Genomic DNA, 15,952 nt, shown 5'->3' with positions numbered 1-15,952 from the left:
AAACTATTTCTTTTTGAATGGGCACTACCTTTATCTTCTAGATTTCTAGCATTTTAAATAAAATTCAGGATTATATAACTATTTGAGATAGGTATTTTATTATAAGGTCAGAGACATTTTAAATATTACTATGTTGCTAGTAAAAAGAGTTTTGAGCTGAAGGCTGGACATCCTGCCATTTACATACATTTCTAGGCAAAGACATATCCACAAAAATAATAATATTGACTTTATTTAGGCTTTCTGCTGTCTAGACACTAGTCTAAGCACTATTATGTTTTAACTCATTTAATTCTAAAAACAATTCTATGCATCTGGGAGAATTATTACTATTAATCATTATTAGCATTATTATTTTGTAGATGCAGAAACTGAGACACAAAAATAATAAGTAACTTCTCAACTACTGGGTTTGTGGGTAAGCCAGGGTTTTGTTTGAATTGGCTGTTCAATGGGGATAGATTTCCATAACAATAAGCTACTTGTCTCTCAGTTGTGAAAGCTTTTTTCCAGTCTCTGTGAAAGAGTGAAGAGTGATCTTAAACAGTGTTTGTTAAAGGAAACACTTATAAGAAACTAGCCAATTACAAAAGAAAGGCAATGTATGTAATTCTTTCAACATCTAATCATACTGTATCTTTCAATTAAATCATCACCTTTAGAAGTAGAATCCGTGTATTGCCAAGTGCAATCCTTGCCAAATATCCAGACACAATCATGGGCTTTAAGGATTACAAGTCACATAATAAAGGATAATGACCTAAAATTAAGCACACCAATATAAAAAGCTGGGACTGCCACGGCTCTGTATAAATCAGCAATCTATTAGATTTAATGTGAGATTAAGGTGCTGTGTAACCTGCAATTACACTGTTTTTCATTAAGAAAAAAATGTGATGATGGTGTTCAGTAAAATTCTTCCTCCTGCTTACCCCTGTTTAATTGGATTGGGGCCTGCTTAAACATCTTTGAGTTGGAGCTTATAAGAAGATGATCCCAGCTGTTTTTCAAAGCTTAAGGCAGCAGGCAGACAACACAATCTTGTCAAGGCTCATGCAAAAGCCTTAATCCTACTTTTTCCCATTAACCAGCTACTACAGCCCAGCATTTAACCTTTTAAGTACTAAATGTGCTTTCTCGCTACTTTGGTATATTTGCCACTGAATTGTTATTGCATAGTTCTGTTAGTTTCACTGCCATTAAAAGATTTTCTCAATTCCTCCTGCCTTTGGATACCGACCGTATTATCATTAGAATTCTCAGTATTTTATGCCTTAATTTAAAAATAGTGAGTGGTTCGCCACACTTCTAAAATGCCAAATAGAGAAGAGCGACTTGCTTGTTTGTGCACTCATCCACCCATTTATGCATTCGACACAAATATTGAGCAATACTGCGTATTTCCCAAGCTCTATGGTAGAGACAGGAGACCAAGCATCAAGAAGGTAACCAACTAGCCCCACAAGCAGGTCATCTTAGCCGGCTCTTTGGACTTCACTGATGAAAGTAAATAAAATACTTTGGAGTTCACTTTCATTTATGTTTTCTAACTACATTCGCCTAGTCAAAATATCCAGCATCTTAACCTTAGCACTATTCATTGCAGTTATACCTAGATCAGCAGTATCATTGTATTTAGCAAGTCAAGGTTAAATGGTCAAATTAGCTTTCCCTACTGCTGCACATGCTGCTTGGATGGTGATGCGCTTTCTTTTCTCCTTTCCTTTGGAGGGTGGGTAGTAGAGGAAAGGGGGAGTGGCTCTCTGATTTGTCCCAATGGCAGTGAGCAGTCAGCAGAAAAGCAGACACAGTGAATGCTCAGCTGCTCCGACCAGTCAAGCAAGTTACCAAGTCCCAGCTGTGCCTCTTGATGTTTTCTGATTGCACCTACTCCTCAATCTGTGAACTGTTTTCTGGACTCAGATTCATCAAGCACTGCTGCTTCAAAAACGCATGCAGACAGGCATCCTAGGATATGCCATTATAAACTGCTGCCAGGGGATCTTCTAGGAGATAAATGGAATCCGTGTGAAGTAAATTAGTGTGAACCAGTTAATCTGAGTGTCAGCCTTGAGCCACTTCCATGGATAACTAGCTGGCTGACTGGAGGCCAGGGTCTTATGCCATATGTGGACTGGAAGCTCTGAGATTCTATCCTACAGAATGGGGGGAATGGTGGGGCCGTTTATTCTGGGAAGAATGCCAATCTGATCTGTGTTTCAGATTTGTCAATGAAATGGAAAGCATTGTTGTTTACCTCCTCTCTCTGGCTGTACTGAATGGCTCTAAGTTGGACAACTTCTTTCCTGGGGAAAAAATATGAGAGAAATGCCCTGGAAAGAACTGCTTCCTCTTGCGTAAACTGCCATTTTTCATATTCCAGCTGCTGTGTGCTTGGTCTGAGCCTCCTAAGATCTTTAGGGTTTTTTAAAAAAATTACCATCATTTGGCAAAACTAGTTCAACCAAATATCTCTATTTGGTTTTTTTTTAGAAATAAATCTGTGTGATCTTTAATTCATGATGGGATGGAGATTCTAAGCAAAGCCTGATAATTGTGGTTGCCTGTAGATATCCAGCTTGGAAAATCAAATTTTGGCTATTAGAGGATGGGGCAGGACAGGGGGAAGCCCCTCAATAGCAATAGAATAAGAAAACCTTTTAAAATCATGTAACTGATTCATGGAAAGGACTTAGAGACAAAAAGCATATGAACCAGGAGATATGTAAGAAGGATTATTTAATATGATTAAATGGTTAAGTGTAAATGGTTCTATGTAAAAATCACATTTCCATAACTCAGTATTCCTTTGGAGGACATAGTCTATTTTTACATTAAGATCACAAGAATGTTTTTTATCTAGTTAAATTATGACAAGTCATCTTTATTTCTTTTTTCCTTTATTACATTAATAAAAAAATTTTATCACCTCCCTTTCTGTAGAATGAAATATCAATGAGATGGTTAAACATAGAATAGAAATATATAAAATAGAATGAGGATAAATGTAGACATTATATTTGGGGGAAATTTATAAGAGCATTTTCACCCCCATCTCCACAGAAGCATTTTGCTTTTCATAAAAAGAAAAAAATCTACCTTGGAATAAGAACTTGGGTGAAACAAAAATTGTTTATGCAACAAATAAGCGTGTTTTCTTTTTCTTGTCTGCTTTCCGAGGCTCATGCGTCAGTGAGGTAGCTTTTGCGTACTTTATGTGAAGGTACAACCATTACAGGGTCCGTGGAGACACATTTTATATATAAGATACATTTCAGTATATAGTATGTCTATGGATGTTAGATGGCATGAATCATAGCAAAGATCAAACCAAATGCTTTAAAAATTGAGTGACCCTTTCCTTGAACTAATGAAACAAAAATGGGATGTCCTGTGAGAACAAAATTTGTTTTATGCCTGTACATTGAGTCAGGGAAATAAAATCCCTAGGGTAAATTTAACTTTATGATTTATGAGGGGAAGGAAAAGAAAGTGAAAATCAGTGAATTTTCCCTTCCATTGTAGGGCATAGCTATAATATTTTACAATGTATTTCTTATTTTACAAAATTCTTTGAAGGAAGGAAAAGTGAGTGTTGTATAAATGATGCTTTGACCTAGCTGGCTAGCAATTTTGCTCAACTTGGGTCACCCAATGTCTACATAATCTCATTCAGTACAGAGAAAGTAGACTTCCCTAGCCATCACTGTCCTGTCCGTAAGGAAGCTGTCCCATGAGCAGGAGCTCATCATGTTTACGGAACAAACATACTGTCTGTGCATTTCCAGCTGTCTAAGACAAGCTGAGGATAACAGAATTGACACATTTGGTCAGGCCTATGATTCTTCCAGCTCAGTCCTCTGATTGTAGCGCTAGAGGTTCCACTGTAGAGAAGTAAAATTATCCTCATGACATCAGCCTCGAAATTTTAAGATGCATCTAAAATATCTTTCTTCCTTATTAATGTGGCCCAGTGAAATAGACACAACAACCAAAGAATGGGATAAGAAGAATAACACAGGTCAAATAAAGTGCTAAGAAACACAGAAAGAGGGGGAAAAATTAATGTTAACTAGTAGACTGATGAAGACTTCAGGGAGAGGTGGCATTTGGGCTGGATCTTGAATGCAGAGGAGCATTTTGGCAAGCAGAGAATTGGAGATTGGGATAAAAGGATATATCAAGCTGGCGAATCTTCACAAAGACACTGGTGTGGAAAATAAATAGCGTACTGGGGAACAATGAGCAATCTCATGCAACTACAGTTTATGATATCAGAGTCTAAGATAAGGAGGAACAGGTGGGGGCAGCATCCAGCGGGAAACCTCTAGATATAAGTTGACACTATATTCCCAAAGTCCCTCAGCTCCAGGGCTCCAGAACCCCTCACTGCTGAAGATAGAAGTAATTGTAGGTTTTTCTGAATAGAAGCTATATGGTTAGACCTTGGTTTTTAGAGATATGATTTGTCTCAGTTTAAATAATCACTGGAGAGAAAAACATATCTTATCAGGCTATTAAAATAGAGGAGGTACTCTGGCAATGGAAAACAGCATGTAAGTACAATGATCTTGAGGGGTGGGAGGCAGTAAAGGTTAGAAAATGGCAGTCTTGGGTGTATGTAAGTTCTTGGCAATTTTACAAGTATCAGTCACATTCCTCTCTAAATTTACTTCTGTACTGGCATCTTGGTCTTCCTAATTTCTTCTTGATATGTTCTGATACTATACAAGGCCTGTCCAGAGTGTATCCAGCCATGTACTATGAAAAATAGAGACATTTACTGAAGAAGATACAAGATATAATAAACATTGTACACAGGACAATGATGCCTCAGTCCCCTTCAAAGCAAATACCTTGGGACCTCACACAGTTCTAATTGCCATCAACTGCCCCATCATATTTTCTTGAATCTCATCAAGAGTCTGAAATCTCTTCCCTTTCAAAAGTGATTTTAGTTTTGGGAAAAACCAGAATTTGCAGGGTGCCAAATCTGGGCTATAGGAGGGCTGAGTTACCTGGGTCATTTGATGTTTACCAAGAAACTGCATAAGATGTGTTGCATAGGTAGGCGCATTGTTGTGATGAGACTGCCAAGCACCAGTTGCCCATACCTACAACTTTCTGAATCATCTGAATAGTTTCCATGGCAGAATATTCAAGCTTAACCCAAAATTTGATGCAGATATGTTGCTCTACTTGCTTAGTCATTTTGAATGTAGCGGCCACACAGTACACATGCTTACTCAACAGCACCTACCACCATGACATCTTCACTGACTAATACAGTGAAGTTGTCACTGTTTACGCATGAGCATTCCAGTCCACTCTCCTTGGCTGCCAGGTTACCTGATGCCGTACAAACCATTCTTGTTATATTAACAATGGCTGGACTTTTTCTGGACAGACCTCACCTCACTAAAGTACCAGCCTTTTGTTAACCATTTGCCTACATTTTTACGTCAGCTCAGGTCACTGAGTCATATAGCAAATGGTAGCTAAGGGCCATGTTCTAGTTACATATATTGTGGATCACATTTTTTTAATGTTTCCCAAGATTTGCTATACTAGAATACATATATAGCCTGTATGCCCACTGATTCAGACTTAGATTTGTTTCTGTAGTTAATCTAATCAAGTTCTAACATTTCACATACCTTAGTGTTCTCTCAAATCCTACAGATTTTACCATGTATTATTCTAGAAGATTTGTAAAAATTTATTAAGAGGAGTATTTTATACTAATTTAGGACACTATTTTTTACTGTCATATCTAAAAATATGTTTGTCTCCTGCCTTTTGTTTTCTATTTCTTAGTTCCTTGATTATGATATCTTTCTTGTATTATACCTAGTTTTCTGAAAGTCTCATTAGATTATAGTTACTTGTTTCCCTTTGTCTACATATTTACTCTTTAAAACTTTGTTTTCTTTTTAAAATATATTGTATTGATTATGCTATTACAGTTGTCCCATTTTTTTCTCCCCTTTATCCCCCTCCATCCTGCACGTCCACATTCCCCCACCTTAATTCATCTCCATGGGTCATACATGTAAGTTCTTTGGCTTCTCCATTTCCCATACTATTCTTAACCTCCCTCTGTCTATTTTGTACCTACTATTTATGCTACTTATTCTCTGTATGTTTTCCCCATTCTCTCCCTACCCCTTCCCTGATGATAACCCTCCATGTGATCTCCAGTTTTGTGATTCTGTTCCTATTCTAGTTGTTTGCTTTAGTTTTTGTTTTTGTTTTAGGTTCAGTTGTTGATATTTTACTGTTCATATTTTTTATGAGCTTGTTGCTTTTTACTGTTCATATTTTTTATCTTCTTTTTCTTAGATAAGTTCCTTAACATTTCATATAATAAGGACTTGGTAATGATGAAATCCTTCAACTTTACCTTGTCTGGGTAGCACTTTATTTTCCCTCCCATTCTAAATGATAGCTTTGCTTGATAGAGTAAGCTTGGATGTAGATCCTTGCCTTTCATGACTCTGAATACTTCTTTCTTGCCTGCAAGGTTTCTTTTGAGAAGTCAGCTGTTAAACTCATGGAAACTCCTTTATAGGTAATTGTCTTTTTCCCTTGCTGCTTTTAAGATTCTCTCCTTATCTTTAGTCTTGGATAATGTAATTATGATGTGCCTTGGTGTGTGCTTTCTTGGGCCCAACTTTTTTTGGACTCTCTGAGCTTCCTGGACTTTCTGGAAGTCTCCTTTGCCAGATTGGGGAAGTTCTCCTTCATTATGTTTTCAAATAAGTTTTCAATTTCTTGTTCTTCGTCTTCTCCTTCTGGCACCCCTATGATTCAAATGTTGGAATGTTTAAACTTGTCTCAGGGTTTCCTAGCCTCAGGTTTTTGAATTCTTGCTTCTTCAGCCTATTCTGGTTGAATGTTTATTTCTTCCTTCCACTCCAAATCATTGATTTGAGTCCTGGTGCCCTTCTCATCATCGTTTGTTCCCTACAGATTTTCCTTTATTTCACTTTGCATAGTCTTCACTTGTTCTTCTACTTTGTGACCATATTCAACGATTTCCGTAAGCATCCTGATGACCAGTGTTTTGAACTCTGCATCTGATAGGTTGACTATCTCTTTATCACTTAGTTCTATTTTTGGAGCTTTGACCTGTTCTTTCATTTGGGCCATATTTTTTCTCGTCTTAGCATACCTGTTACATAGTAAGGGCTAGAGCCTTAGACATTCTCCAGTGCAGGGCAACCCACGTAGCTGGTTTGTGGCACTGTATGTAGGAGAGGGGTCAGAGAGGGAACAATGCTGCTTGCTTGGCTCTTGACTGGCTTTCAGTCACTTCCCCTACTATCCACAAGCAAATTGGGCCCTTCTGGTGCTGATTCCCAGATAGGTAGATTGTATACTTTCTAGGACCCTGTGGATCTCTCCCACAAACTCTCCTGTGAGTCTGGGAGTTTCTCCTGCCACCATAACCCCTACAGGTCCTTACAGTCAGAGGTTTTGAGGCTTTATTTCCCCATGCTGGAACCCAGGGTTGCACAGCCTGTCTCACTCCCCAGTTGTTCCATCTGCATGCAAATGTGGGACCACCTACTCTTCCATACTATCGGAACCACCTTGCCGCAAGTCCTCTCTGCCCTGGCTGACCCTCCTATCAGTGTGGATGAATGTTTCTTGTTTAACTCCTTGTCTGTCGGACTTCCATATAGTTCAGCTTTTTGGTAGTTCTGGTTATTTTTTGTTTTTAAATTTGTTGTTGTCCTTCTTCGGGTTGTGCAAGGAAGCAAAGTGTATCTACCTACACCTTCATCTTGGCCAGAAGTCTGAAACTTGGCTTTCTTTGTGTGTATTTTTGATATTCTTTATTTATAGCTGCTACTAGGTTGTCTGGTATCCAGATGAAACTCTACTACTTATCACAGCCATTTCTATAATTTTAGCCACCATCTCTTAGATGTATTAGTACAAATACTGACTCTTACACAGTGACACAGCTTAAGGATTTGAGAAGGCATCTTTTGATTATTCCCCCAGCAAAATTAGTATTTTAAAATGAGTAACTGCATTTTACATGACTGACCATAAGAAGCACAATTCTAACAGACCACCTATGCTTTCTGTGTTCAGTGTAGGTGCATATGTTGGGTGTATAGTACAAGAGAGTGATGCTTGCTGCTAATTACATTATAATACAGCTGTAAAGCACAGTATTAGCATCCAAACATGTCTTCCATTCAATTTCAGCAAGTACACTAACATACCATTTTGATGTTATGCAAATAAAAATAAATCACATTCAAAATAACCAAGCCTAATGATACAAAATATGGTAACTTAGACTTTTTCTTCCTTGCCTCCTTCTTAATGTAATGTGACAAAGAACTAGAAAACAAAGGCATAGTCTAGATAATTTGATTTTCTTATTCTCTATTTCCTATCTAGGAGATAAAAGAGCTCTGACACTTGACTAACCATCTGAGACAAAGGTTTTCCCCTGAGATAGAGACAGCTATCAGCTGGGAATTTGAGACTGCCTGCCAACCATTCGCTGATGGTGTGATCTTAGGTTTGGCCTATGGAAAAGTTGCTGCTTTTATGAATTCCAGTGGTATTCCCATATGACAGTTTCTTCTCCCTCTGATTCAAGAGGGAAATGTTTTTGGTTTTTTTTTTCTTTTCATATGAGTAACTGTAGACTTTGTTGTGGTTTAAATTTCCTTTGCAGTGAATCCTTATCTTAAGTTCATGTATAAATCATCTTTATCTCTAATCTTAAATGCTAGCTTGATGCTCTTTTGATTGAAGGATCTCTTGTTTTCTTTTCTTTTAACTTTTCAGATACAAACTGGGCAGTTTTCTATATATTCTTCTTAGGATTCTCCCTTTACTGACTGTTCTTCAATTTATTGATACATGAGGATCTATTTGTTTTTTCCTTTGAAATCTGTTTCTGCATACAACTTCTTGAACATTAAAATTAATGTATTTCTGTATTACCATAGGATTTGGTCCTTATGAAAAAAGTCAAATGCTTTTGCAGAAAACCTAAACTATATGAGGGGTATGGGAGTTCATTTCTGTACTTTGTGAGTTCATTGTGAGAATTCATTCATCACCAATACTTCCTTTTAGTGATGAAGGGGTCTTTTCAGGTAAGATGTTCCTGAGTCCCTTTGTCTTGATAATTCTCTCTATGACTTAAAATAGAAAGCAGGGATTGAGCTTGCTGATCTGACCAGTTTATTTCTTGCATCTAGAAATTCTCTACTAAATTATAGATAAGTATAAAAATGACATAAGTAATGGTTTCCTGAGATTTTTTTCCACTATAAATTTACTCAGAATAAATTCAAGGACTAATGTAGAAAATGCTCAGGTACTAAAGTCATAGAAATTATTTTGATTTGGTGTTTAAGTAAAGAGGGGACTTCTCATCTACTTATCACCTCTCCTTAGACCAGTCCTTGCAAAGGAAATTGTACCCTAAAAAAGCACATGTAGAAATTCAAGGAAACCTCTCACTGATGACTGACAATTACCCTTTTGGTGGGGGGAGGGGAGGTGGCGGGTGAGAACATGCAGCAGAAAGAGGAGAGTTGCATCATTCCTTGTTATTCTTCCTTTCTACTTCTCAAGTTACATATTTCCTTTGTCATACTCTCTATCCTTCATCTAATATGTCTCAGCAGTCTGTTTCAGTCTGAGGGTTTAAATAATTTGATTACTGTTAGTTGTCATGCCAGGCTTGACTAAGACAAATGACTTCATGGGCCTTATCCTTACATGTAAAAGGAATAGAAAGAGTTGGGACTCCACTGATTCTTTTTTTAAAAGATTTGACTCGAGGAAAATACAATTCCACAAGAACACCACACCTGTCCATAAACCTGTCCATTCATTTGATGAACAATAATTGAGAATTTCTTAAGCCTGGAGCCCTGAAGCCAAGATGGAGCCAGGCATGTATGGGCCACACTGGAAGAAGAAGTGTTGTCTTGGGCCACACATTAAATACAGAAACACTAATGAAAACTGATGAGCAAAAAAAAGGTTTCAAGTAAATTTATGATTTTGTATTGGGCCACATTCATAGCCATCCTGGGACGCACATGGCGTGTGGGCCACAGGTTAGACACCCCTGCATTAGACCATCCTACATCCAGACCATCCAACATCCAGGCCTGTGCTTTTTCACTGCAATTGTGTTTCTTGCAATTATTCCACGGACCAAATTAGTTTAGTTTAGGATGATGCCTCTTATGCTGAAATTTGTAGTTGCCAAATTGATTTTGAAGAGAGGGTTTGTTTAAAGGAATTAATAGCATAAATATGATTCTAAAAGAGGTAAGGTTTGGTTTTAAAGATTTTTTTTTGTTTTGCATCATTGGTAAACATGTAATGGATGCTTTTCCATGCCCAAGATTCACTTTGTTTGTTCTCAGGAGTAGCCATACTGTAGCTTCAGTCCTTACTTGGTCATCTATGCATAGGCCTGCCTCACCCTGGCATTGCAGCTACCCATGTATGTCTCTGAAACTGCCGTGATTTCCTCTGTTCCTCAGAGAGACTGGCTATTGCCACTTGTAGGGAAATAACAATTGTACTTAATTCAGAAAGGGCCTCAGGAGTCCTCATGATTTACAAGGCTAGTGTAGGAGCCACTTACCGTCTTGTTATCCTATTTAGTAATATCTGGAGTGGTTGGTTGATGTTGGATTCTGAACTGGCAGAATATCTGAGTCTCAGAACCAGAAGATGTCAAGAGGTTGTCCAGTCCAACCACCTCATTTTATTAATAAAATTCCAAGCAAATGAAATGACATGCTCAAGGTCACACTCTTAGGAGTACAGGTGGAACCAAAAAACACTCTTCTGGGTCCTATTGAGCTATTTTACAACCATCCACTTTCCCCTGGGAACTCAGAAATTTGTCTCTATCATAAAATTATTAATACTCACTTTTGTTTAAATTAATATATATATATTTGAATGCTTCACAATGAGGAATTTTATTTTTCATTCAGAAATAAGGCAAATAGAATCTCCCCCATTATGTATACTGTTGACATTAATAGTAGATCTTGGGGTTTTGGGGTATGTTTGAGCTATAAATGCTTGGCCTGACCTTAAGATTTCTCCCTTAAACTGCATTAAATTCTTAGAAATCCTTGCTGGCTGTTTTACTCAGTCATCTCGTAAGTACTCCATGTACCTGCCTTGTGATTCACATGAGGCAAGCGATGTATGGTGGTTGCTTGTTTATCGACTTTACCAAAGCAGCCCATTGCTCAGACATCCCAGATAACAAAGGGATTTCTATATCTGAGAGGAATGGAGCGGTGTTTTAAAAGATTTAGTAAACAATTAATACCTCTTTCTCATTCACAGTTATCTTCCGCTGAGTCAGTTGGGTGATCTAGCCATTCATCTCACCTGTAGAAGTTAGCCATAGACATATTTTTCCCTTAGGTTAGATAGTCAATAATTTGATCCTATGATATATATATATATATATCCCCCAAAATATTTAAATATAATAACTTTGATTCTATATATCTCAGAAGGATATCAAAATAATAGTGACTCTTCACAGCATTTTTTGGAAAGTTTATTTCTTTATCAATTAAAAATGTCATCCTTAAAGCAGTGTATACTAGAAAATGTCATCCAGAAAAAATATTCCATATCAGATTACAACTGCAGAAAGATTGCAAAAATATAAAAGTCTAATGTTAACCCATCATGATGAACTTGTTCATAAAATAACTCTTAGTTATAAAGAAGCATTAAATATTTTATTTAATTTTGGGCATGTCTACATGATATTTTTTCCCAGTTTCCAATCTATGCTGCAGGCAAAATAAGCCTGAAATCTGACACAGGATGTAGCTAATGCTATTCAAATAGAATCAAGAGGTCCTATTGCTTATCTCAGCATAGATATTTTTAAAGCAGGGATAGTATGTACATAGCTCCTTAGGTAGATATGTTTTCCTGATAAGACATCAGTCCAGAGAGAACCGTTTTGTAAACTGAATTTGAGGTCTGTTCAGTTCAAACAACATCTTCTTTGTTTACAAATTTGGTGTTATCATTTAGTCTTTTCATTGATTGTACCTCCTTCTAATTAAAATCTATTGCAGTCTTTTGTGATTTGTGAGGAATGAATGCATTAGTATTTACTTCGACTTGAGTTTAACATAGTTTTTTTTTTCTTTTATAAGCCTCTGGAAAGATTTTTTTAGCTGACTTCATACTAACTCCTTAAGTTTAGGGAGAAATATAAATTATCAACCAATATGGCCACTGCACTGAGCTAGTAGATTTGAACTCGGGACTTTGACTTCTTTTCCACTGCTCACTTCACAAATCTGAGCAGTCTTTTAGTCTTTCCTGACCTCTGCAAACTCTACGTTACTTTTAAGGTGTGACCAAGACATCTGAGTTTTATGTGCTACTACAATGATTTATTCTGTTCACTTGACCAATATTTCAAACTGTTATGTGCTTTTATTAATTATTTTCTTATCAATATCTACAATACCTCCAAAAAGGTCCTTTCATACGATGGATGGATGGCACCTATTTTTAAATCATATATGTCATCATATTGAAAACATTATTTGGACTGCAGATTTGGTTCACACTGCAAATGATGTGGATTTTTAACAAGGGCTCTCTATATACTACATATTGGCCTGACTTGAAAGGACAAATTGCTATTTGTGGAAGGAGATGGGGTTTTTGTCAGCAGTCACCCTCTTTGGGGGCGTTTGCTGCTCAGGCCTACCCACATTTAAGAGTTAACACCATCTATTTGTAACTGATTTGAAAAGGATGGGGAAAATTTTTAGAGGTTAACCAAAACCAAAATAGAGACCAGAGAGAGGTGAAGGGCTATAACCACTGATGACCCGTCATCACATTAATAGTAAATTGTTCTATCGAATCTTTATCATGCAATCTTCTGGGTTTCCTCATTAGATATTCTTAAATGTGGTTTAAAAATTACCAATGTCATACCGTCTACAGCTGAACCATTCATTTGTTTAGGATCTAGGAGAACTATGCTCATTAAACACACACCATAGTCAGACACATGCGTCCAAAGTGCATGGACTCCTCCCTCCACCTAGCTACCAGAGATATTACAAAGATATTTAGAACACTGGCCTTCCAGTTGTCAATATTTGGAGGTATGTGATGAGTAAATGGAAGAGCCCTACATCTTTCAGTGGTAGAACTGTCAAGAGGAGTTTGTCTTTTTTTGTCCCTCGCCCCCCAAATGCAGACTATTTCAGAATCCATTACAGAGGAAATAAACACTTGATTTTGACTTAAGAATGAGCCCAGCAACCGCTTACACTAAATTGACGTCAAAAGTATCTCTCTGCCAAGCTCTAAAATGCATCTTCAAAAACTACTGAAAATATCCAAGAACTTTAGTGATGAGCTACAAATGGACTTTGGTATTGATAAATAAAAGTCAATATGTATAGTGAAAGGACAACTTACTGTGATAAATGGGCCCACCATCAGTAAAGATCAAATTATTGACTATCCAGAGCTGGGAAAAACCTGTCTATAACCAACTTCTTCAGGTGAGAAGAATTAGCCACAACAGCAATTTCAGAAAAAGCTCAAAGAGACAAGTAAGGAAAATTCATTAAAAAGACATACAAAAAAATAGGCAGCAACATTCTGTTAACAAGTATGTTTGTGGAACTAAGCTAATATATATCTTTGGTCATATCTGGCCAGGTTCACAACTTTTTTTTTTTTTTTGCCTGAATGAGCTCCCTTTGAGCTGGCTGTTTTTCCTGTCAAGATTTAATTCAAAATTTACTTTTAGACTACCCTCTTGCAGGGGAATTACCTGTGCCTTCCTAAAAACCATGTCACTCTCTATATATTCTCTCTAATGCTCCTACTGGTTACTTTTAGTTATACCTCAACTGGATCACAAGTTGTAGGAGGGCACATTAAAAGCACCTTCGCATTTTTACCACGCACATAGTCTAGCACAAGCTCTACCCACAATAAGCACTAAATCAATATTTGTTGATTTCATCGTTTTTGAAATGATTCATTAGAGAAGCCTTGGTCACACATCATGTCAGAGATTAATGACAAAACATCATAGGGAACACCCAAAAGAACAACTGCAAAGATTTGCCTATCAAAAAAAAAAAATCAGTAGAATGGCAGTCATTAACCTTTTCAATGCTCATCCGTCCCGACTGACAGAATGCAGAATGTAGGCATTTCCTTTGCAATAAATTTTATTGGATACTCTATAAACTACTCAGTAAAAATGGCAACTCTTGTACCATCTCAAATTTGAAAGCTAACATATAATTAAGCAAAATATCTGAAGATTAGCCCTCTGCACTCTCCTGTGCCCACAAACCACGCCCTTGCCCATCAGTGGGAAGACATGAATGGCTGCATGGCTCCAGCTCCTGGGAGCTTAGTAGAAATCATGCAGCTAAAAACTACAGCTGACATCCTGGCTTTGTGGAATGGTTTGGGATGTCAGTATGCCCTGGGCCACTTCATTGCCACTAAAAGTGGTCACGGGTATTTATTTCTTGTTCTAATACCATGCTGTCTTCCTCTTTGAGGCCCCTCTGTCCAGAATAGAGTCTTGTTGGAGGACTGAATAAATGAATGGGTAGACATTTTAAATTATGAAAGAACAATCTGTGAGATAATAAGTGCAATGTATTTGCCCAAATAAACACAGGTTTTACCTTATTGGTTGTTAGGAATATATTTCACTATATGATTAATTCCCTATTATAAATACCAATATAATTATTTCAGGAAATTAACAAGTATATAGAGATAAAAATTATTAAAACAGGCCAAGACATCCTGACAAATAGTACACTGTTCTGCAATTTCAACACATTTAATTATCCCACTGAAACATTTCACACAAATCTTTGGATTAAAAAATAATCTGTAAGTATGCTCTAAATGAATAAAATTAAATTAAGTTATTAATTTATCACACCAATAACTATTTATGCCATATGGATCTTGTTTCTCCTATAAAGTCACTGGACAACCCATACCACCATTTTTCCAACAAGCACCCTTCATCTCAGGTGGTCCTGAATAAGAAACTGAACAGATCAATTAATGATACTTCAAAGCACGTATCATCTCAGATCAGGAGGACTTCTAGCATGGTACCTCTGCTTTGCTCAGTTTTTCATTCATTCATTCCACTAATCTTTTAAGAATACTGTATCTTCTACAGCTCAGGGCATACAGAGGTGAATAAAATAGACACAGTACCTACTTTCTTTCTTTTTTTTTCAGAAAATTCCAATGTACAACACGAAAAGTTGGGTTTATTTATTTAAAATCAGACTTTCATATATTCTTTTCTCATATTTTGTTTCCAAACAAAAGGTTTTAGCAATGTGGTGAATCCAAACCCTGTGCTCACCCTCCCACAGAGCAGACAGAATACTGTCTGTTCTGAGGCCGTTGGAAGAGAATATTTGGACCAGAAGTATGTTACTGGTTTCCTTGAAAGCATGCATATGTGCGCCTCAGGTTATGATCACCGATGCTATACACACTCCACTAAAATAAGATGCGGAGTGTGGGAGGTGTGAGCCTTACTGAAGTTGCTTTGGACCTGGGTAGCTCCCTTGTGTCACTGAAGGAATGTGTGAAGTGACCCAGGCTTCCACCTGTGCATTTGCTTTCTCATCTCCTGATGGGGGTTCAGGAATAGTGTTACAAGCCACTCCCCTGTGCCAACAAACACATTATTTCATGTATGACTTCTAAATATATTCTATATTTTTGCATTTTAGGCTTATAAATAATATGTTGCATGTATTATCAAGATCTGAGACGACAGTGGTAGTGTTAACCTCAGCAATTTGTGAAAGATAAAATTTCAATGCAGTCAATAATATACATATTTATATTATTTGGGTTCAGACAAGGA

General features: G+C 37.1%; 1 protein-coding gene across 2 annotated transcripts in view; it reads left to right on the top strand.

The window, feature by feature from the left end:
• WDR72 (WD repeat domain 72) overlaps positions 1-15,952 on the top strand; it is a 201,692-nt gene that overhangs the window by 177,688 nt on the left and 8,052 nt on the right. The window lies entirely within an intron of this gene.

This window comes from Phyllostomus hastatus, unplaced genomic scaffold, assembly GCF_019186645.2.
Source record: "Phyllostomus hastatus isolate PE091 unplaced genomic scaffold, TTU_PhHast_1.1 phas_scaffold_501, whole genome shotgun sequence".
Taxonomy (NCBI): Eukaryota; Metazoa; Chordata; class Mammalia; order Chiroptera; family Phyllostomidae; genus Phyllostomus; species Phyllostomus hastatus.
This window is presented reverse-complemented; position numbering and strand designations above follow the sequence as displayed.